The 24357-nt window shown below is 39.9% G+C and overlaps 1 protein-coding gene across 1 annotated transcript in view; it reads right to left on the bottom strand.

Moving 5' to 3' along the window:
- The window catches only part of LOC145980451 (uncharacterized), a 359637-nt gene extending 349088 nt beyond the window's left edge, over positions 1 to 10549 (bottom strand). Inside the window, exon 1 of the mRNA XM_083113549.1 lies at positions 10495 to 10549. The gene's annotated coding sequence lies outside the window, so the exon portion shown is untranslated. The remainder of the gene's footprint in view (positions 1 to 10494) is intronic.
- Between the last annotated feature and the right edge of the window lie 13808 nt (positions 10550 to 24357).

The raw sequence follows: 24357 nt of genomic DNA, 5'->3' as shown, positions 1-24357 counted from the left end.
GGGTCCTCAGAGCCAAAAGTTAACGATTTCACGTCTCTCTATCTCTCTCTCTCTCTTTTTTCTTGTTTTTATTTCTTTCCTCTCTTTCTCCATTGTTGCGCTTCTCCGTCCCTATCGCTGCTATTTCGCTTCACTTTATGTCAATTATCTGTCTTCTTGTTTCTATCGTGTTTATTTACTCCCCCTCTCTCCCCCACTTCATTTATTCCTATTTCCTTGTTCTCTCTGTTTCTAAGCATTTGTTGAGTTGTTGTTTCAAGTCCACTTTATGCACAGATAGGCTAATCGGGGCTGGGCCTACAGTTTAAAGTGTGATCCGAACCACTACAGGGTATCGAAACCGGGATCCCTTGATTACAAGGCAACGACACTAAGCATTTGTATTTAACGATCACACAGCATCAATATATCCAACTTCAGAAAGAAAAGCTGTTGAATATGACGACCTTAGAAAATCTTCCCCTGGATATTCATGCACAATATCCTCTAACAGTGCCATGAATATCTTTCTGCTCTCACCTTTCTTTGCCCACAGGTTGATTGATTGATTGATTTGTTGTTTTAAGACCACTTTATGGACAGTAAGGCTAATCGGGACTGGGCCTACAGTTTAAAGTGTGATCCGAACCACTACAGGGTATCGAAACCGGGATCACTTGATTAAAAGGAGACGACGCTAGCACTGCGCCATCGGGGAGGCCTTTGCCTACAGGATATAAGCTAAGAATACGAAACGTGATGTCATTTTTCCCTTTAAGCTTGCAAGGATATTAGGCAGGGAGAACTCCCTACATTGATTTTCTGCTTGGATGGCCACAAGCGATGCATACATCAAGTAAGGGAGGCCCGAGTTAAGGGACGCCTGACTAACTTTAAAAGGCCTTAGGCTATGGAGCGGCCTTAATGGTATAAAGCAGGGATTTCATATCCACAATCTTTTGGTCTCTTGAGAGTTTGGTCAACTAAAGAGCTAATGAAGTGGATAACATCGGATGAAACTACAAGAGGATGGGGTGGGTTGTTAAAGGTCTTATCGAAGATGCTTAAATGTCAGGGAAGATTCCTTTCGACCGAGTCGTTCCTGACGAACTGTTCATAATGAGCTGCTCGTAGAGAACGGTTCATAAAAATTGTTCTTATGGTACGGTTCAAAGGAACTGTTCCTAACGGATGATTCATAATGAACTGGTTGTAACTGGGACGAAAGTTTTGAAAACACTTTATGCTCATATAGGCTAATGGGGACTGGGCAATGTGTCTCCATCGGGAATCGAATCTGGTACCTCTTCATTACAAGGCGACATCGCGAGACCAGAATACTTCTGCCGACCTCTGTGGAGGAGTGGTTAGGACTGCGCCCTTCGACTCCACGGTCCAGGTTCAATACCCGGTTGAGGTACATAGTGGTTCGTATTTCCCTTATAACTGAAGGCCAAGTCCCGCATACCTTACCTGTGCATAAAGTGTACTTAAAAAACTCAAAGATGGGTAGAGAGAGAAATTCAGAAAACAAGAGAGCTTACATCATGAAGAAATATTACACACACATACATATGCGTGTGTGTGTGTTGTGTGCTTGTATTATACAGTATATATATATATATATATATATATATATATATATATATATATACAGGGTGGTGCAAAATTAAGTTGTCTTTCTTTGTATTTTTTTTTATTTTATACTAGCTAATTGCCCGGCGTTGCCCGGGTATTTATTTATCCCAATCCTCTATTAGACAGGAAAATAATAAATTCTAAATATAGTGTAACATGAACTTGGAGTTGAACGGCATTGGGAGTGTCACTATTCATCTTAGCGACCCCGAAAACTATGGATTCGACACTAATATCAGTCGTTTTCGATTATTTTTACATGCCACCACTTCCCACCTCCACCCCTAGGGGTGCCAGGGGTGTCTTTGAGTTGAACGGGATTGAGAGTGTCACTATTCATCTTAGCGACCAGGAAAACTATGGATTCCACACTAATATCAGTCGTTTTCGATTATTTTTACATGCCACCACTTCCCACCTCCACCCCTAGGGGTGCCAGGGGTGTCTTTGAGTTGAACGGGATTGAGAGTGTCACTATTCATCTTAGCGACCAGGAAAACTATGGATTCCACACTAATATCAGTCGTTTTCGATTATTTTTACATGTCATCCCCTTCCCTCCCAACCACTAAGGGAGTCAGGGGTGTCTTGAAGTTGAACGACATTTGTAGTGTCACTATTAATTTAACGACCCTGAAAACTATGGATTCCACAATAATATCGATTTTTTTCATGTCACCCCCTCCCCACCCCCACCCCCACCCCCAGGGGTGCCAGGGTTGTCATACCCCCACAGTATTTCCTTTCATATTGCAAGTGATACGCTTACCAAGTTTGGTTGAAATCGCTCCAGGCGTTCGAGAGTTATACTGGAACAAACATACACACACACACATACATGCATTTTTATATATTAGATAGATAGATAAAATGATAGCACGGAGTGACCCCACGATCTCCAGACATTACGCTCGTGTATTTGTTTTCTGGGGTATGGTGAAAGTGAAGGTATTCTAAAGAATACTAAACCTACTTGGCGTATGTCAACTGTGAACTGTCAACCTACTTTTACACCACCCTGTATGTAGTGTGTGTATGAATATATATTTTAATTGTACTTCTGAAATAGTAAACAAGACCTATAAGGTGAAATAATAAGCCATTCAAAGCTGACGTTGCACAATATATTAATATAGATATTTCACAGGGAGTAGGTTGTTACCTGTGCTGTTAGTAAGGCTGTTCAAATCCGTATAAAATTTCATTCCGATATCAGATAATTTTCTATCCGGATTTTCTGATATCTGGATATCCAAATTGTCAGGATTATCCTGATATGCGAATTATCCTAAATGTCCGGATATCCGATGTGTGCATTATGCGGACAGATATAGGGTCAAGTCCTGTAATACGGCCAGTCTTGTAAAATGGCCATAAATTATATTTCGTACTGCTGCGCCTCGACGATTGAAGAGATATCTGTTCGGGTACTACCGAACTGTTAGTGAGAGTTATGGCGACCGTCCTCTGGCAGTGAATGTTGAGCTCCGTGCTTTGTTCAGCCGTACTCGTGTTTTAATGAAACAACTGTGTCTGAAGGTGATTAAAGAACAGCCATATTGTTTTTTTTGGTTATTTATATTAGTGTTAGATATGTGTTGCAAACGGTAGCGTGCTGTGTCGGTAACATGTGCTCATTTTAGTATACAAAGGCACTGTGTGAAGGCAACAGGTGCTGCCATCTATGAGCCACAAACGGAACTGTGTATTGTTATATAGTCTAGTCTTGTATAATGGCCAGTTATGCCCTATTCCTTCAATACCCAGAAAGAGAGCTACAGCAAGATGCCAAAGAGCAGCAGTCCTGACGTCACCAGACCACATAAGGAAGATGTCAGAGAAGAAAGTGGATAAATTAAAGAAAAAGAGTAACAGAAAGCAGAAAGGGATCGAAAGAGTTACCCAACAAAAATCAAAAGATGGAGATAACGATTCACAGTGCACTTACTGTAACAGGTTTTACAGCGATGATCATGGAGGTGAAATATGGGTTTCTTGTACACGCTGTGGAAACTGGTGTCACGAGGAATGTTCACATGCTGATAATGGAGACACTTTCGTGTGTAAAGACTGTAGTACTCATTCAGAACATCACATGTAATACCTTGGCCATATTGAAGGACTGTTTTGTAAAATGGCCAATTTACTATTTTTGTGAAAATATTAATATTTGTGTGTGTAGAAAACGTTCAACATAAACATTTTTTCCTGATTTATTATTTAGTGTATTGCCTTTCATATTAAACCTACATTCAAGGTATTTTCGATTATAGTTTAGCATGTATTGTGGAAAGAAAATTTACATGGCCGTATTACAGGACTTCACCCTATCATTTATCCGTTTTACGGGCTATACATATATTCTTTTATACGTCATGTTCGTATTTCAGTGTACGAATTTTCTACATATCCATCATCAAATTCGGATTTTTTGATTATCCGTATACATAATGTTACATATGAAGATTTTATTTGTTGTTGGTGTTGCTGCTTTAAGTCCACTTTATGCACAGTAACACTAATCGGGACTGGACCTACAGTTTAAAGTGGGATCCGAACCACTTGTGCCTCCACCAGGTATCGAACCCGGGACCCCTCGATTACAAGGCAATGACGCTACCACTGCGCCATGGGGGAGGCCACTGAAGAGAGCTGAAGGATAAACTCAAAAGCTGTATTAAAGATTGATTTATTTATTTAGTGTTTTAAGTCCACTTTATGCACAGTAAGGCTAATCGGGACTGGAGATATAGTTTAAAATGGGATCCGAACCACTTGTGCCTTCACCGGGTATCGAACCCGGGACCCCTTGATTAAAAGGCGACGACGCTACCACTGCGCCATCGAGAAGGCCTAAATATAGTAAAACTAATTCATATAATACCGATAGTAAACAGCATCTTTTGCACAAAGAATGCAAACATTCTCCCTCAACACACAGCGTACATATTGCACGTAATCAAGTAAAATATAACCCTATATAGTTCACCTAGAATTATCGCCCATCTAATCTTAGCTCTTTGAATATGCACACCATGCAGTGTGCACACCTTTATCGAAATTCGCACGTCCTTTGAAAATAAACTCCCTGCGTCACTTATCTTTGAGCGTGGTGGTCGTTTACCTCTTCCACACGTGGCACCCTACATACTTCACGATCTGAATGCTGATAGGGCTGCTACGCGATAAGCTGCACCAATGGGCGACGTGCTCATGTTTCTTTTTTCGCTTAGCTACTCGATGTTGCATAAATTAGCAAGAAAAGTGCGTAGCTAAGGGGAAGAAGGGGCAGTAAATCTTTGTTGCAATTTTCAGATCAATGTCGCTGCATTTGAAATCCTCTTGCGCAGTTGCGTAGCGCAGAAGTTTGAACGCTCTGATAGTAAAATACACGGGACCCTTAGCAAATAATTATCTGGAACAGTATTTCTCAACCTGCGGGCCCTGGCGTCAATTATATTGTACCGGGAGATATTCCCCTGAAGTTTGCCGCCCAAGCCGGCAACCACCTGGAAAGATGGCCTTTCGATCAGGATTTACCATCGATAACAGAAACCAGTGCTGGTGAGAAATCAAAGCAGATGAGAAGGGACTGGCCCCAAAGCAGCCTCCAAATTTGAATTTTAACGCGTTGGTATTTCTCGAGTTAGAACCAAAATGCGACTTGCAGCCCAAGCTGGCTACCACCTGGAAAGATGACATGTTTGAGTTACACTGCGATAACATGAAATGATTCTACGATAGTGGCAGTGAGCGATCAAATTTGGAAGTTGACGCTACGGTCAATTTAGTTTGAGCAGCAATTTTCATTAACAAATATATTGAAGTGAAAATATTCTGATTAATTGGAACCTTTCCGTGTCCGAAATGGAACATACAAATGAAAATCAGCGCTTAGCAAATAAATTTAATGATATTGTCCGTTGATATTTTCTTTGTACTTCGCGACAAGTTTGAAAAGCGCGCGCTTGAAAGGTCCCTTACTGAGAGGGTTTACCCTCGCGCCAGGCTCCAGAAAATTCTATTCCGCCGCGTTGATGCTCGAGCGCTTTGAGGGATCGACTCAAACATCACCACAGAGGGATCCGTATCGAGGTTCCGGTCTGAGCACGGGCGTTCCTTTGCGAATCCTTTCAACAACTCATTCAATTATCGTACAACATGAACGTTCAGACAATGCTACTGTCCGACCATTTACATCAAGTAGCCATCCGCACAACATTCTTTCGCGTAACTTCCAGCATATATGATAGTTATATCAGACAACATATCCACTGCATTACTAATGTGAAACTGAAATTCACTGAAATGAACACCATCATTAACTTAAGTTTCTGCTCCAAAATAATGGTTTTAAATTCTTCGAGAGTGAGATAAATTCTTAACTTTGCTACTGACGCCATCTCTCGGATTTGGGTGTGCTTTTAGACATTTCGTAACGGTATGTTTTACCACCTATTCATACGTACACTTAACCTCCCACGGTATGTTTTACCACCTATTCATACGTACACTTAACCTCCCTTCCCCTGGACACGTCATTGGCAACGTTTCCCGATATTTTGCGGAAACGTTCCTTTCTGTGTCGAAAATACCTGTTTCTGTACTATTTCAACAATACGGGCACCTCTGAAGGTGGTTCTGCAAGTTAGGGCACACAACTTGCATACATAACTACCCTTAAAATATTTTCCCAGATTTGTAGCCAGAAATGAACAATTTTGTGTCACGGGTGGGACAGGAGAAACACAGCCTCTGCTTAATAAGAAATATATTTTAATTTCTGTGAATATTGAAATTATGAAAAATAAATTATTTAAAGAACCTGGTTAAAATTCCGCCTTGAAAAGTGGGATCCATGAGTATTACGGTGCAAATTGTCCATCACCATGTTCGTGCACTTTATTTGACCCAATAAAAGCTTCAAGAATTGAAAGAAAACTCAAAACATGCTGTTGACAACTTCTGCTCCAGCATACATAAGAATCCATCGCTTAAAAACACATAGGATGTAAGAGAAAAGTTAATGAAAATAGTCATGGACAATTTGCACGGTAATACTCATGGATCCCACTGTACAGGAGTACAGCAAACAACCTTACTACTTGGCAATGTCTCCGGGAGCAATCGAAGAAGTGTCATGGGGCAATGAAAAGTTGATTGATTGATTGAATTGCTTTATTTTACTTCACTTCTTGTGCCACTTTTGGCTAATTTGTGAAGATGAAAATGAGTGATGATATGATGAAATTGAAGAATGGACACTCACAAACATCCATGCCCAGGCTGGGATTCGAACCCGAGACCCCTGGCGTCGCAGCGCTATGTGTTAATCACACCGCCACGGGGGCCTGCCGGGGCAATGAAAAGAAGGGATAGTGAAGTGTTAAGTGTCACTGAACATTCATGTGGAGCCTTGGATGAAGCGCGCCTCGAAGTAGAGAAGAGTTTACATCAGGTGAGCTAGTAATTTACATTTGCCCCTGTCACTTACAGGAATTTAAAAAATAACAAAGCTTTCAGGCAAGAAAATAATGACGAAGTTTTTATAGATTATTTAGCCAATCCACCGCCTGGGAAAGGTGTGATGGGAATCAAATATTAAATAAATATAATACATGAATATTTTATTTCTTTTTAGGGTTGGGGAGGGTCATTAGATCTTGGAAATGTGAGCGGATATTTCACTGAGCGGAACTTTCGCGACACCAATTAAATATACTAATAGAATCATAATTCCTAAACAAAATGAATTAAGTTATATAATTAGGTAAATAAATAAAATTTAACTAAATCTTTAATAAAACAAATAAATTAGTGGAGTTGAGGTAGAAATGTAACAGTTAAAGGAAAAATCAATTGTTTTTTTGTGTTGCGGTTGCGGAATTTTTATACAAGTGACAATTTTATATTTTCACTCACAAGATAGGATAAAGTTGCAGCATTGAATTTTAATTTTAAAATATGCACATGTGTTTGTGTTTAAATATAAATTTGTATATTTGTTACTTATTGTCTTTCTACGTATAACCTTCTCTAATTACTTTTGTCTATTCTATTTCCCTCTGTGTAATTCTGTCGCCAAGTGGCGACACCTGTATGTTCATCCGAGAAGCAAGCAGTTGCTGCAAAACATTAGCGGATCAAGTTTCTACACCTGTAACCAATTCACGAAAGGACTCAGTTTTGTAATTGGAACTCTTGTTTACGATTCTTGTGTGGTTCAGAGTTGCCGTTCGCGCTCGAAGCTGCATTTTTTAAGTGAATGACAGGAACGAGGATATACGGCTGCTCTGTAAAAAAAACAGTTTTGCAGGTTTAGTGACGAACATTGACGAAAACTTTGCTTATATCGCCGTAAAAATTGCCGGCTGGCAGCTTTTTGAGACCCACACGAGCAGAAACGAGCATGCGGATCTCGTGAAACGGGATTAATTTTCGCGAAAATATCGATCCAACTTATTTCCCAGGGTAGACCTGCATAAAAAAGGTCCCTCACACTAACGTTCATCGGTACCAATTTTCAATCGTAATGAATCAGAAAGTAATGTCTCTTTGTAAATCCGTGGTTTATGGTTCCATAAAGGATTGCTTAATGACCTGTGTGATGGGAACCTCCCATACACTCGTGTAAAATGTGGGAGTTTGTATAGATATGTAATAATGGAGATGTTATGATTTTTAATTATTCTTGTGCGAATAAAGCCACCACATAGTTATAAATATCAGGATTCACTTTGTTTTTGTTGTACGCTTTCTGCGGGGGGAGGGCCAACAGGAAGAATAGGATGGAATTGGAAAGCTTGTAATACAGAGCATTCCTTGACATTCGCTACGAGACTCGGCGGCAAGCTGCCCGGCATCAGCGCTTGTCTTTTCCGGTGAACGGGTCCGCGACAGTCGCTAGAGTCGGCTATTAAAATTACAGTTTTAATATTGTGTACTAACCTTGACTACAGAAGGTGTTGAAAAATGATGTCCCTCTGCTGCAACACAATCCTGGCATCTCCGAAGGAAATTGGCATTTACACGTGCAAGTTCGTCTACTGTAATTCTCCCGATTTCTCGAACAATACTCTCTTTTAACTCACGGATGGTGTGCGGATTGTCTATGTATACTTCATTCCCCCATTTTTCTTTCCACTTTTATTCAGAACTGACCCTGTTACTCTAAACTTTTGTACGAGTTTAATATAAGCGACTGTCGCTGACCCGTTTACCGGGAAAGACAAGCGCTGATGCCGGGCCGCTTGCCGCCGAGCCTCGTAGCGAATGTCAGGGAATGCTCTGTAGAAATTGTATACTCTATCCCGGTAATATGTAGGGCAACGCCGCGCAAGAAGGGCGGAGCCAAGTAGTACACGCTGCTGCGAAGTTTGGTATAATTGTAGTCGCTTTCCCCCATCCACGCAATCTCGTTCCCTCTGACGTGTTCATTGGTCGAGCCCTCTGGAGTCACCACTTGTACAGAGACATGCTTTCCATCGCTTTCTCCAAAGATTCCCAGGACAGTGTATAGCTTTCCTGCGACGTGATTCAAACAAGAATTCTCGCGATTGATTTGGTTCATTTTACTTCGATTTTTTGCCACATTTGGAAAATCGTGTAAATGAGGATGTGGGTAATATGATGACGGGACACCAGCAAAGAACACGCCTGGATTCGAACCCGAAACCGTCGGTTACCTTTATAACAAGGCGAGGACGTAACGTCTACGCCATTCTTTCTATCACAATCTTTCCTTCTCCACTATTTCTCTTTCTAGTAATATCTCTCTGTGTCGGAGGCGTTGCAGTTTCCGGTGTGTCCCCTCCCCTTTCAGCCAGGCTGTTGCGTCACTAGGGGAAGTACGCGACGTGATTGGTCACTGACGGGGTTGCCTTTCCTGCACGTCACGGAAGGCGCTCGAAACAGCCAATCGGGTTACCACGTTCTTGAAAATGTCCCGCCCTCTGATGCTATTGGACACCGATTATAACGTCGGCCGTACTATGCTATAGCTCTTGGAGAGGCTCACCCTCCTCCAAAGTTAACCACCCTTCCTTCTTATTACATTATCCTTCAACGTTTTCTAATACTCTGTGTGTGTGTGTGTGTGTGTGTGGAGGGAGGGCGGTTGTTAGTACAATCCTTAGTGTATTTCGTCCTCCTACACAATCTACAATCCTCATTCCCTGATTCGCCTGCTTGTAATACAGCGTGTAACATTACAGAGCAAACAACTTACCAAGTTTATTATTAAAAAAATATCTGAAACACAACAATGAGAAAATGTTCAAGTTTTGCTTTCATGCGCAAGACTTTTGTTGTGGCGCTGGTGCAGTTTTAAAGAAAATGGCGACTTTCACAGGTGCAGGAAAAGCAGGCTGTGTCTGAAAGTTCGCCAGACCTTACACTTGGGGCTTTTGTGAAAGACTATGTGGCACCTATGCCGCAGAATGCGCAACAGCTAAAGGAGACAATAAGAAACGCTCTTGCTTTGGTGGGTTGCAAGATCTAGAATTTCGATGCGATGTGTGTTGCATAACAGGTGGAAGCCACATTGAACATTTGTAGCCATTAGAAGCTCTAAGTGTTACTGATTGATGCACGACACATATCATTGTCCTATTCCATATAGTCGAAATAAATTCTTAAAGTTGTTTACCCTATTATGATACAACCTTTATTTATTGTTCTAAAATCATCAACATCATCATCCAGTCATCTCAGTCTTGATGTTCCCTTCTGTTCCTTAATTAACGCACGTGAACCACAAAGAATCTCGCCACAGTCGGTTACAAACATATCAAAGTAGCTATAATGATTACTAAATCAAGGACAGACTTTGTTGGACACCCTATACATTGTAAAGAAAGTCATTATGTGTGTACTCACGTGATGCCGTCAGAGGTTTCTCGTCACTCTCAGCAGGTCCAATTTCCAACCCAAAAACGTTTTCCTCGACATGAACAGGCGGTTTTCTTCAAGCGGAGCCTGTGTTGGATCTGCAGAAAAGTAAGAGGGGAAAAGGATAATTAGATGTTTGTATTCTGCGAGACCAATCCTGTAATATTTATCTTAGCACTTATGTTTTCTTTATGGGAGACTAATGTCTACGTGTATACGTATTATGCGTGTAAAACACAAGTAACAGTTACAGTTTTCGAGTAAACTTAAACTGTAACTAAATGCAGGGTGCTTCACTCTCTCTCGGCCTTTAATTTTCGCATGTCCGCAACATATTTCATTACGTAATGACCAATGGTGCCGTTCTGTTAGCGAACGTGCTCGTATCGAACACGTGCTCTTAGCGAACACAGTTACGGATGGATTTGCAGGTGCGTGCCGTTAGCGAACACGCATACTTGTCCAGTCTAATTTGTCATTGAGGACCTCCCCCATGGCGCAGTGGTAGCGTCGTCGCCTTGTAATCAAGATGTCCCGGGTTCGATACCAAGTGGAGGCACATAGTGGTTCGGATCCCACTTCAAACTGTAGGTCTAGTCCCGATTAGCCGTACAGTGCATAAAGTGGACTTAAAACACCAAATCAATCAATTATTTGTCCTTCAAACTGGTCATCATGCAAGTGTTATCAGTGATGTCAACTTGCGTGGAGTGGCTGATGCCTCTTGACCTGACCTGACTCACCACTGATCATTCTACAATCGGATCTTCCTTGTCACAACAGTTTTGCTATCTTGTGTTCTGACGTCAGACGAGGAATGCTACAAGGTTAGGTTAGGCCTGTTAGGTTAGGTTCTATTAGCATAAATACAATGAAAAATTATTATGAGAACTAAACATAGCTAGCCAAACCTAAAATTGATAATAACATTTACAAGTGTCTTAGGAAGTTGTCCTTTGTACAAAAATTAACTTAAGTTCGTTAACATTTACATTTCCTATGCAAAATTTGATTTTAAGGAAGATGAAATATATAAATATTTTAACAAAAACTTTCATGTAATTAACCTAAATTATTGAGGATCCTTCACTTAGCCAATTTCAAACTAAAATGATTATAAGTTATGACTGGCAACACTTGCATGTTGACCACTTTCAAGGACAAACAAGACAGGGCAAGTTTGTGTGTTCGCTAACAGCACGCGCCTACAAATCCTTTCCATCCGGTGTTCGCTACGAGCACGGAATCATGACCAATAGATTGATATTTATAAACGAAACTCGGAGGTCGAGAGCGACTGAAACACCCTGTAGGTTTCCAAATGAGTAACTGCCACAAATTAACTTTTAAAGAAAGTAACTAACTAGGTACGTTTTGAGGTGAGTAACTGCAACCAGTTACTTTTAGCAATGAGTAACTTTGGCTAGGTACTGTCGCGAAACGAGTGAAACTTATCTACGGCTAATTTATGATTTTAAGAGTTGTAGACATCTGTGGAAAGCCCTTTGAGCCGTCATATTGAAAACTAGTTTTTCAAGTTTGTAACTTTCGAGTTGGTGGTTCGACTTAAATTTATGTACCTTTGCTTTTTTTTTATTTTTAAGACAAAAACTTCTTGTGATTACAAAAGTTCTCTCTAAAAAGTAATGGTTCCACACATTTAAAATGAAAATATAGTGCTGAAAATAAGATTTCACCGTTAAATAACTTTTTACAGTAACAATATAACTTTCAGACCCCCAAAAGAAGAAAAATGTAATTTCATAGGCTTGCCATTCAGACGAGAAGATCGCGTTTCCATCTTCAATTTAACACAGGTCAGAATTGCACAATATTAATCTATTTTAAACTGCTTTGTAACAGTGCATAACACTGCGTCTATATCCAACAGTTTTGAGACAGCATTATATATAAAGCTTTTAAAGGTAGTGAAATACGAATCGAAAAGTGTAAGGTAAATAGAACAAAGAGAGAAACAACACACTTAAAAGATGCAATTTTAGCATGCAAATTACCAGACGCTATCTTCTAGTGACATCTTGCGCCAGGCTCACGAACTGCAATCAACTACACGCAAACTATTCTCAATTTTCTTTTGTCCCCAAAAGGATTTCCGTGCCCGGTTTCCTCTCTTTATAAATCTCTTGTTTTCATCTCGGTGAAAGGTGACGGAGTGCATATCTTCACGTCACACTACCCGGAAATGATATCACCATGGAAATGTTTCACTTGATGAAACAACGGAAGGCCGTAACTTCAACTTAAAGTGAGCGGTGGGATCTTGCCCTCTGGCGGCAGTGGATCAAAGCTTCGCGTTACCGTGACGTCATTGAGCAGGAAATCAAAATGGCGAACAATTTCAAAATGGCGCCAACAATATTTTCAAAGGAGGGGACGGGACGAAATCGAAAAGATAAGTGCTTGAATGGGAGATAGTGACGTCACGTGTCATCATAAGAAGGAAAGTTTCAAAGGAGGTTAATGAAGCAAACAGAGCAGAATGAGAGAATCGAAAAGAATTCAAGAACCCAGACACAAAAAGAGAAACATTGACAGAGAGAAATAGGAATAAACAAGCAAAGCCGAGAGAGAAGAAAAAGAAATCGAGAAGTGGCAAATGAAACCCAAGGACAGCAAAGTAAGACAAAATTAAGTTCAAAAGACAGGAAAGTAAACGAAAATAAAAGAAAATTAAGCCTAAGGACAAGAAATTATGGAAAATAGTCCAAGGAAAGGAAAGGAAAATGAAGCCCAAGGAGAGGAAAGGGAGGGAAAATTAAGCCCAAGGACATAACATGAAGGGAGAATGAAGCCGAGGGGAAGAGAAGGAAGGAAAATGAAGGCCAAGGAAAGTCAGGGAATGGATGGGATGGAAAACACGGAAAGATTAGAAAGAAATTAAATTAATGGTAAATAAGGAAGAAAAGAAGAAAGGCATATAGAGATAAAATACAGAAGTAGGAACCAGAGAAAACGGGAGGTAGAAAAATACAGAGAAGGACACTATAAAGAAGAGAAGTGACTAAGAAAGAATAGAGAAAAAGTGAGATAGAAAATATATTCTACACATAAAAAAGTTAATTCCATAGAGTATTCATCAGTATGTTATATTTCCGTAAAAAATAGCATCCATTGCCAATAATCAGTTTATAAACCTTACCTCATTTCGTATGGCCGCCATTTTGTTTTTTAGCGATTTGGAGCACATAACTTAAAATTCCAGATTAGAAAACATAATATTTGGATTTAGCAAGCCCAAAAACATAATGTTTGACACCAAGATCACTGTTTTCTTTCTGCTCCTTCAAAAGTTATTTGGATCTCATTTCGTATGGCCGCCATTTTGTTTTGTAGCGATTTGAAGCACATAACTTCAAAATCGAGAGTGGCAAACAAAATATTCGGAATCAGCACATCAATTACATTCAGAAAATGTTGTTTGTCCGCTTTTCCTCGAAAATGCTTCCTACACTTTTTACAGGCACATTACTGAGAATTTGCACCAGGCTATGTATTGTTACAGTAAAACAAAGGTATCTGTGGAAACTTACAAAAGGGGTAGCCTATTCAAAAATTCGTATTTCAAACACAACCGCAGTTGGCAATATATTGTGGTGTTGGAGAACAGGCGTAGATTGAGCAAATACAGCCATTTTCAGAATATCCGTTTGTCGATGGCATTTTCCACGTTTACACACAGGCCTGAGGGAGAAATATATTTTCCGGCGAACGTAATTAATTCCGTTCTGCGTACGACGGTGTTATGTACACTCGTTCGACCCTAACTGCAACATTCTGTCAAAGACATCATAGCTTTGCGCCATTGCATTTGAACACTTTTCCACGAAGGCCGCGTTGAATTTCCGCTCTGATAGTTCTATCGGGTGCTAACTTCACATGCGATGTATAACTGGTTTTATTAGGTGCTAACTTCACATGCATCACTTGTGTTCTCAAGCTTCTAGATATCCAACTCAACTTAACAAAGTTTTATTGGACTTACAGCTTTACATGTGGCTGTTTATGCCCAACATACTTACAAGGTAGAGCAATAAGGAGTTTTCTTAACTAACAAGACGATCCTATTGGGTGTTACATTAACATTCATTAGTAGACTATTTTTAAAGAGTTAAGAGGCAGGTTATTAGCGAGAGGGTACAACGTGTGGTGCAAAGAAAGTAAATACTCAGACCTGGTGGAACGAAACACTCCGTTTGGTGTGAATGATAAATTTCCGTTGTACAGCTATCAGCACTACAGGGTGTCCCAAAATAATGTTTACACTATTTGAATATTAATAACAGAAGAACTATTAAAAATGGCTGGACTTTTTGTATTTGAAGCTACAATGTCTACATTGAGTGTGTGTGAGCGCGTGTAGGCATTTTGTTGATTTCAGTTCCATCACAGCCCGTCAGGTGACAGGCATTAGTGTTAAAAACATGGAAATGGGAAACAATTTTTCCTTCGAGAGACGTAAGATTTAACACCGTAAGATTTCTACCTGAGGTGAATTGTGAAGGTCGATGTGAACGCCACAATGTCACAGACAATGGATGACATGAGACTTTTGATTGAGACTACCTGTGCTTCTTTTCCCGTGGAAACCATATCTGCTGTTTGTCGATCTGTTCTGCGTTGGAGTCAATGTAGCTATTGTTGCCAATGGGTGTCATTTTCAACATCTATAACTTTAAGGCAGGTGACACACACAAAAAAGTTTATGCTTGCTGTTATTAACGTTAAAAAAATGTAAACATTATTTTGGGACACTTTGTATATCCGCGGAGATGAGGAAGACTGATAATATAACGACATTTATGAAAGGACTCTCACTAGGGATACCCTAGCACAAATCGGGATTCGAACCCGGGAGCCGTAGCGCGGTGTGATAACTAGACCTCGAAGTTTTAGATTCTAAAAAGTGTGCTTTGAGGTCCCTAAAATAGGCTCTAAAAATCCTAAAATAGGTTCTAAAAACCTTAAATTAGGCTCGAAAATCTTGAAATAGGTTTCAAAAGAACTTAATTTGATACAAAATTCCTGAAAAATACTGATTAGATACAATGGTTAAAAAAATCACAAGAACTGTAATAACCAAATATTAATTTTCTAAACAAATTTTAATTTCTTTATATCATTTTCAAAAATTATCTACAAATTATTATAATACTGCACTTGTGCTGTTAGAAAATGTTACTTGTTGATATGAAAATGAATTACGTAGAATTTTCTGCATAATATCAGGGTGGCTGCTCACTTGGAATTCCTTGAATTCCGGGAATTACACGTAAATTATTGGCTCCGGAAATTATTCATGAATTTTGGCAAAACATGAAATAAGGCACAAGCGGATGTTTGCTCTATTCCAAATTTTTTCTCCGTAGACATGAAAAATTGCAACTTTTATTAATCCAAATCCCATTAAATTTATACGTGTTTATAATTGCCCTGAGGCAAGTTTCTCTCAGTTTAGCTTTTATTTGTTTTTAGGAAGGAAAATAAAGCTACATGGAAAATAAAACAAAATTTTCTCAATCCGTTTACTTTGTTAGTGTCTTTTACAGAACAATATATCTGACAGACGGAAGATTATTACTAGAGCCCGGAAGTTTGGCAAAATGCCTCTTTTTATCTACTGGATATATTGATAATTTTTTTCCGGATATACGTTTTTTATGTTGTTTCGAATGTTGTAGAAGCCTTTTCATTTTGCCTATTCTGCCTATTTGGGACCCCACTGCCTATTTTTAATTATAATGCCTTTTTTTGCCTTTTTCAATGAAATTGGACCATTTTTTTAAAAAAAAAGTGTGTATATAAATTATTTTTCTCCCAATAAACGTTGTTGGCATTTATTTTTCTTCCGTTTATTATGTGAATAATTTTCGCCTTATTTAAGTAATATTGAACTCACCCATGTTTCAACATTGCTGAAGGAGAAAAGTGTGAGAGAAAAGTTCATGCTTAGTTAGGATATTGCCTTTCGGTTAACATTGCCTTGTGCATGATTGACTGCTGAAAACCTGTTGCAGAACATCTGCACAATTACGTCATCACGTCCAGCGTCCGTGTCAGGACGTTATTGACAAGAAACAGCACTAATGCCCAAGGGCCTTTGCATGCAGTCCAAAATCAAGTTCTCTATCTTTAGTTTAGTTCTGCACTTTGGAGGGAAATGATCGTGTAGTTGTCATCATGCCGAAATTTAGTGCGCCATAAAGTGGTAAGTTACATGGTTACGTGCGTGAATTTGGTGAAAATTGAAATGCTCTTCCCAATGTAGATTTTAACATTTTGCCAGAAATTATAGATAAAAGTAAGCGACTTCCAAATGTGCCTTTTTTTTGTTTATTTTGCCTTTTTTCATTTTTAGTGCCTATTTTCCACATTATAAATGCCTTTTTGCCTGCCTATTTTAACGAAAATAAATGCCTGAACTTCCGGGCTCTAATTATTACAAAATAATACGGTGATTAGGTAAATGTTTTGGAACATTGAAATCATACAACCCTTTATATTGTCAATAATTTTGTGTGTGGAAGGGAGGGTGAGATTCGGTAATACGTAAGGTTGGAATAGAGAAAACATCTGCTTGTATCCTTGAATTTTTGAAAAGTTCGCCTTGAAAACCAGGATTTATACTTCAATTTTATCATTGCCCTAGTGACCACCATGAATCTTCTTGCGTTATCCACACTCAAACTCCGTCTTTTGTCTGTGAGGTTCATTTCATGTGCTGAAAATTATTCTTCAACAGAAACATAGTCAGTAGTGCAAATTTGAATGCTGAAACATTTCTTCGCAAGGCGTGAATGCCAAGAAGGACCAAAGTGACACGAGAGTGAGCAAGGCCTCACAGATCAGAAGTTTGCGCTTGGGACTGTGCAGGCAGTAGAGACGATTGGGTGCCAAAACTGAGAATGGGGAGGAGTGGGGGGGGGGGCAAGGACAGTTTACTTTATCTTAGTAGGCAAGGCTTAGCATTAAGAGTCTATAGTGCAGGGGTAAAAAGTAGGGTGGAACTGTCCCCTTTCGCCGTCACTGTCTGCAGGTAACAGTGACGTCAGACATTTCTTGTTTTGTTTAAAGCTTTGATAAACATCATATACTTGGAGGGAGGGAAATCGGCAGAGAACATGTTTCAAACACGCCAGTCATTGAATTATTTCGCCACCAAACCCAGTAAATATATCTGTGATATAAAAATCCTGTAAAACCTATGAAAAGGTTTAATTTAGGCACATTAATAGGTTCCAACAAGCAAAATAGGTTATTTTAGGCACCATAAAACTTCGTCAGTTGTTTCGTTTTTTAATGAAACGCTGATATAACTTGTTATTTCTTATTTACCTGCAAAGGAAAAAATAGGTTCGGAGGGGTAGTGATAACCAATCTGCCACGGTGTGCGACAAGTGCCGAAAATATGTGCATGTGACGGACAACAACTAGCAACGGATGGCGGAAAATCAGTGACAGATATGTGCGCGAATAGGAGCCTAAAGAGAATGAACAATGCACACAGCAAGATACTATCCCGGAAATTTCTGTCAAAGCTCAAGAGTCGTGAAGGAAGAGATATTCGGACTTTAATAATTCCTGGAAGCGAGTGAGTCCCCTGATGAAATTGCTAGGATTCCGATCCCCAGGGACCTCTTCCGCCATTGCTCTCCCCACGTGGGGGTCTTTTCCCCTTGGGATTCCATCTACTTTGCTCCAGGATCCGTGAGGGAGGCAGTAAGAACAAGAAAAGTAATTCCTCCTAGGAAGCGGAACTTTCTACCCTGAAGATAAAATATCGTGGACCAAGTTGGAGCTCTCGGACGAAAACGAAGCAGAAAGTCTCATTACGAGTGTGACGTAAACGTACTATTTTCAGGAGGACTCATTGTCCAGAATCCCTTCCTCGTCTATCCTCGATATTGTCTGTTATATGACATGACCAACACCGAGGTATTTCTATTTTCCATATTTTACATCTCTTTTCTACATCTTTAGTACATTTACATTAGTATTTTCCTTATTTCACATCTCTTTTCTACATCTTTAGTTCATTTCCATTTGTATTTTCCTTCTTTTCCATCTCTTTTCTACATATTTAGTACATTTCCATTTATATTTTCTTTATTTACATCTCTTTTCTACATTTTTAGTTAATTTCCATTTGTATTTTCCTTATTTTACATCCCTTTTCTACATCTTTAGTTCATTTCCATTTCTATTTTCCTTATTTTACATCTCTTTTCTACATATTTAGTACATTTCCATTTGTATTTTCCTTATTTCACATCTCTTTCTACATCTTTAGTTCATTTCCATTTGTATTTTCCTTAGTTTACATCTCTTTTCTACATATTTACTTCATTTCCATTTGTATTTTCCTTATTTTACATCTCTTTTCTACATCTTTAGTTCATTTCCATTTGTATTTTCCTTATTTTACATCTCTTTTCTACATCCTTAGTTCATTTGCATTTGTATTTTCCTTATTTTACATCTCTTTCCTACATCTTTAGTTCATTTACATTTGTATTTTCCTTATTTTACATCTCTTTTCTACATCCTTAGTTCATTTACATTTGTATTTTCCTTATTTTACATCTCTTTCCTACATCTTTAGTTCATTTACATTTGTATTTTCCTTATTTTACATCTTTATCTACATCTTTAGTTCATTCCCATTTGTATTTTCCTTATTTCACATTACTTTTCTACATCTTTAGTTCATTTCCATTTGCATTTCCCTTATTTACATCTCCTTTCTACATCTTTGATTAATTTCCTTATTTATGTCACTTTCTATGTCCTTAAATTTGTATTTCTATTTTCCTGAGCTTATGATGCTTCCAGTTTCACGTAATTATTACAGTCAGGATGGAGAATTTCTAGAGGGAATTCATGAACAATCACTCATAAAAGATTTAAATTCCAGGCAAGGACTCGAACATGGAACTTTGGGTTGTGAGACTGAAAGTTGATGACCACTTATCAAACTGAGCCACTGAAAAGACGCCTCTTTTGTTTAATTACGACAAAGAGGACGAATAATGATCCAGGCAGAGGTTCGAACCAAGAACCTTCAGCATACGATTTTTTCTTTATTTAGAACGCCAACAATTGACATGAAAGCTATTTCTTGTAGTTCCATACAGAGTACGAAAGTGTGGAGCCTTAGTGCAAGTAATGTGATCATCATTACGCTGCAGTAGTCTCTAACGCTCCAAGGCTAACACTGGGTATATCCCAGAACCAGGCCCGTACCCAGGGGGGGGGGCAAGGGGACCACCACCCCCCCTCTCGAGCCATGAAATATTTTGATGCAAAGATACAAAAATAACATGGATAATTTTTAAGGTTTTGCAAGAATTTAGATTTTCTTCTTGTATAAATGAATGGGTTGTCTCTTGAGAGAGGCAGACTCCAGAAGTCTGCAGTCTACTATATTTAGTAATTTTTGTTTTATAACAATTTATGCGAAGCTACTAAATGTTCCAATTTGGTCGGGACAGTTCACCATATTTACTCCCTTTTTTTTACTTTTTTCGAATCTCAGTCTTGATGAGAAAATGTCCTCTTCTTGTGGTTAATTCACATTCAGACATGTTCTTCATTATAAGGATAATTCCATAGCGTTGGTGGTCACATTCAGGGTACGAATTCCCATGGCGGAAGGGGGATCTGCCACCTTCCCAACAACGATCTTGTTCTATTAAAATTTTTCCACCATTAAAATTTTCCGAGGGTAAGAGTTTATGTTATAACAGCAAAGATAAGCAATTAGTTTGGACTTGAAAAATATTTTACGAAGAATAACATCATAAACACATACAAAGAAGGAATAACAAGGAATGATGTCAGCCTGTGTCAATGTTGCATACATCTCTCTCTCTCTCTCTCTCTCTCTCTCTCTCTATCTCTCTCTCTCTCTCCCTCTCTCTCTCTCTCTCTCTATCTCTATCTCTCTCTTTCTTTAGGGCTGCTAACAGCATGGGATAAGAACGTACTTCTGCAGTCATAGATAAGATTTTAAAATTATATCAAATTGGACTAGTAAGAAATGGAGCCGTAGCTGCGAAGGTGGTTGTCATTTCTCACCTCCTTTCGTCGGGAATAAAACATAGCACTTACATGTTAATTTAATAGGAAACTAATGTCTTCTTAAAGTTTCTCATTTCTTGTCCCTCCACCTAGTTATCTTTAATTTGCAATCGATTTTGCAGATGTGAACAATAACACACACTGCTTCAATGAAGATGGTGTGGGATGCACAACCGACTGTTCTTTTGTTAGCCGCATTTCTTGAATGCTGTTTTCTTTTCATCGGATTCAACGGAAAAGAGTAAGTACATAAAATTTCTACAATGCCTAAGTATGCCTACATCTAGGTAGTGGGGTGCAAATTCGGTGCAGGGGGTTGCGAAAATCATTCTCGTCCTGGGTGCTGAAGTCTCTAGCTACAACTCTGATAAGGAAATACTCGAGAGACCATTAATAGATTTACACCATTATAAAAACACAACACAATAAAACTATGAAAATTTAATTATCATTTTTAATAAAAAGCAAGAATTAAATAATATCTAACAGTCGTTAAAGGAATTAATTTGCTAGTTTATAAATGTGGCAAATTTATTTATATATATAAAAAAAGTAAAGTGCTTCCCTGTGCATAGCACCACGCCATGAAGGCGTATAGGGGGTGTGGGGGTAACGCCCCACACTTTCTTGATCCGGTCGTGAGTGGGGGTGATGTGATCAGCATCAGGTCCCTGACCGCCTTTACCCCCCAGGGTTTCCCCCAGGTACACATGTTATTCGACGCTGGGTGGGCGCCGGGGCCGCTTCCACCGTTAGAAAAGTTCCCGGATTTGAACCGGCCGGGGATCGAACCCAGGACCTCTAGCATGGTAGTCAGACGCGTTACCGACTGAGCCACCGCGGCATATATATATATATATATATATATATATATATATATATATATGTATATGTATGTATGTATGTATGTGTGTGTGTGTGTGTGTGTGTGTGTATGTGTATGTTTATAAATATAGATAAAAAATAAATACATTAATTTGTGGTATTAATTAATTATTTAATAATTGACCTATTTCATGACAATTTTATATATATATATATATATAAACTAGGTTTCGGGCTTGCCCCCCCTCAAAACAATCCTGGGTACGGGCCTGCCCAGAACCATTTATGCAGTTTCCATACCAGGAATCGAACCCGGGTCTACTTCGTGACAGTCATACGTCCTCCACACTGCAAAACAGAGATGTGGCGAGAACATTCTGGATACGTGAACATCCCTTTTACCAAAGCACGCTCGCGTCAGTGGAATTGCCGATGCTGCATTCTGGCGTTCCTCCTGTCTACGTCACTCCTGTGACGTAATCAATAACTGACATCACACGCAAGGTCTCCCCAACATCAAATGAAGGGGGTGGGCTTCCGTGACGTATCATGCAGAGTGATGTTGTGGAAGGACGCCCATCTATATGTACCAGGAGTTGTTACACGCCTCCTGCAAAGTGTATGATTGATGTTGATACCACGTATCTGAAGATAGAGACTATTTTCAGTTCTAGTCTGTATTTTCAACACCATGGGGTCTTTGGATGTTGTAACAGGCCATCGAACTCGATAATTTCAGATTTCTTAGCAATTGAAACAAGTTAGCAATATTTAAAATTATTAATGGAGTTGTAATTAGGGAAAGGATTTTGAAAAAGGTTCTGAAAATGTTTTCAAAAAGATGCAAAGCAAGGTGCTGATAAAATGCCTTTATTCAATGCTCTCTTCATCATCTTCATTCTTCATTGGTAGGAAGTGGTGTAAGTATCATCCCGTAGGACTCGGCTTCTCTTTTGTGAGGAAGTGCTCGATAGAAGAGGTGAAATTTGTTTTATGAGTTGGGGATGTGTTGTTTTCCCGCTGCAACTGCAACAGCGGGGGATTCTAGGGTTGGGGAGAATGTTTGCTCCTATGAACTTGGCTGGAGCGTGAGATTTGAGGTTTTGACCTCGTAGAAGTGTGGTATTTGGTTGCCTCCTTGGAGGCTGAGGGTGTTGGCAGTTCGTTGTGGATGTTTTGCTCCCTCGACTGGTGTGAGTGGTTAGGCTTTTAAGGGCGAGATCTCGTTTAGGTTTTTCCTTGTGTGTGGAATGGAATCAATGTAAAGCGCAGTTGGTATGGATACATGTGGAAACATACACGGAAAACATACAGAGTATACATGGAAATCATACAAGGATAATAAGTATATCCTTATATATTATTATTATATATTATTGTCATTGTCACCCTAATACATACAAGGAGTTCATACAATGCAAGTCATACAAGGAATATGAGGAATGGACATATTGTAAAGGCAATGGTTCTTTCTGCGCCTTCTGTATATAATGCGCGCGGACCGCATAGAGAACTGTGGTTCTGCCGAATAGGTTTTGGTGAAGTTTGTGTTTTCTCTCACGGGTTTTGCTACATTATCTTGTGAACTATTGGGGCTGCCACGATTACACTGGTCAACATGATTTCTTTCACAAGAAAACTAAATGGCAAGTCTGATGTACTCGTTTGTTCTGAATTCAAATACACTGCTCGCTATTAAAATTGCAACACCCAGAAGGAAATGAGATAGAAACACGAAACTTGGCAAATATGTAGTTCATAATAAGATAAGAAAATGATTACAGTTAGAGCTCGGTGGTGTGACATGTGACACGTAGAACATGGTTGCATAACCCCAAGGAGCTAGTAGCGTGTACAGCCTCTACGGGCGGCAATAACTGCTGCAACACGGCGAGGCATGGACAGAATGAGTCTACCGATGTCTGCTTGCGGCATGGCGTCACCAAGCGGCTTCCACACGGTACCAGAGGTCTGCAACATTACGTGCCGGAAACCTGAGTTGGGCCAGCCGGCGACCCACCATGGACCAGACATGTTCATTTGACGACATATCCGGCGAACGTGCTGGCCAAGGAAGCAGGAGCACGTGGTTAGCTTCCATAAATGCGAGGACATTCCTTGCAACATGGGGGCGCGCGTTATCCTGTTGAAAAGTGGCATTATGCAGTGCATGGATTAATGGGACAGCAACAGGGGTGAGAACCTGTGTGATGTACCGTTGGCTGTTCAATGTCCCTTGAATGCGTACGAGACGCGAACGAACACCTATGGCGATGGCACCCCATACCATGATACCCAATGAAGGCCCTGTGTGATGATGCATGATGCAGGTGTCATGAAGCCTAGTGCCACGGTGCCGCCACACGCGTGTACGTCCATCATGATGTTGTATACAGAAGCGGGATTCATCAGAGAACACTACAGCATTCCACTCCGCCATGCATGCACGACGGTCTTGGCACCATCTCAGACGCAAACGCCTATGATCTAGCGTCAGAGGAATCCGCAACAGTGGGCGCCGGGAAAAAATTCCCCGGTTCGCCAAACGACGAAGCACGGTTCGTGGGGACACTGGACGTTGTAAAACATCCCGTACTTCATGCGCAATCCTCTTTAACGTGGCCGTTCTGTCTGTAAGGGCCATGCGTATCAGACGTCTGTCCTCTCGTTCCGTCGTCCGACGCGGACGTTGTGAACCTCTACGTCGCTCTACAGTGCCTTCCTGGACCCACTGGTTCCATACACGGATCACTGTGGATGCATTCCGTCCTACACGGGCACCGATCTCACGGTAGGATAATCCGCATTCACGGTATGCAACAATTCGGCCGCGATCGAACTGAGAAACCTGCTGGAATCGCTGCCGTATTCGACGACGTGGCATTGCTGACCGATTTTCACACACTACACTCACGACCATGCACTTTC

Source organism: Lepisma saccharinum, chromosome 27 (assembly GCF_977018435.1).
Source record: "Lepisma saccharinum chromosome 27, izLepSacc3.1, whole genome shotgun sequence".
NCBI lineage: Eukaryota > Metazoa > Arthropoda > Insecta > Zygentoma > Lepismatidae > Lepisma > Lepisma saccharinum.
Note: the sequence above shows the minus strand (reverse complement) of the source record. Positions and strands in the feature narration are given on the sequence as shown.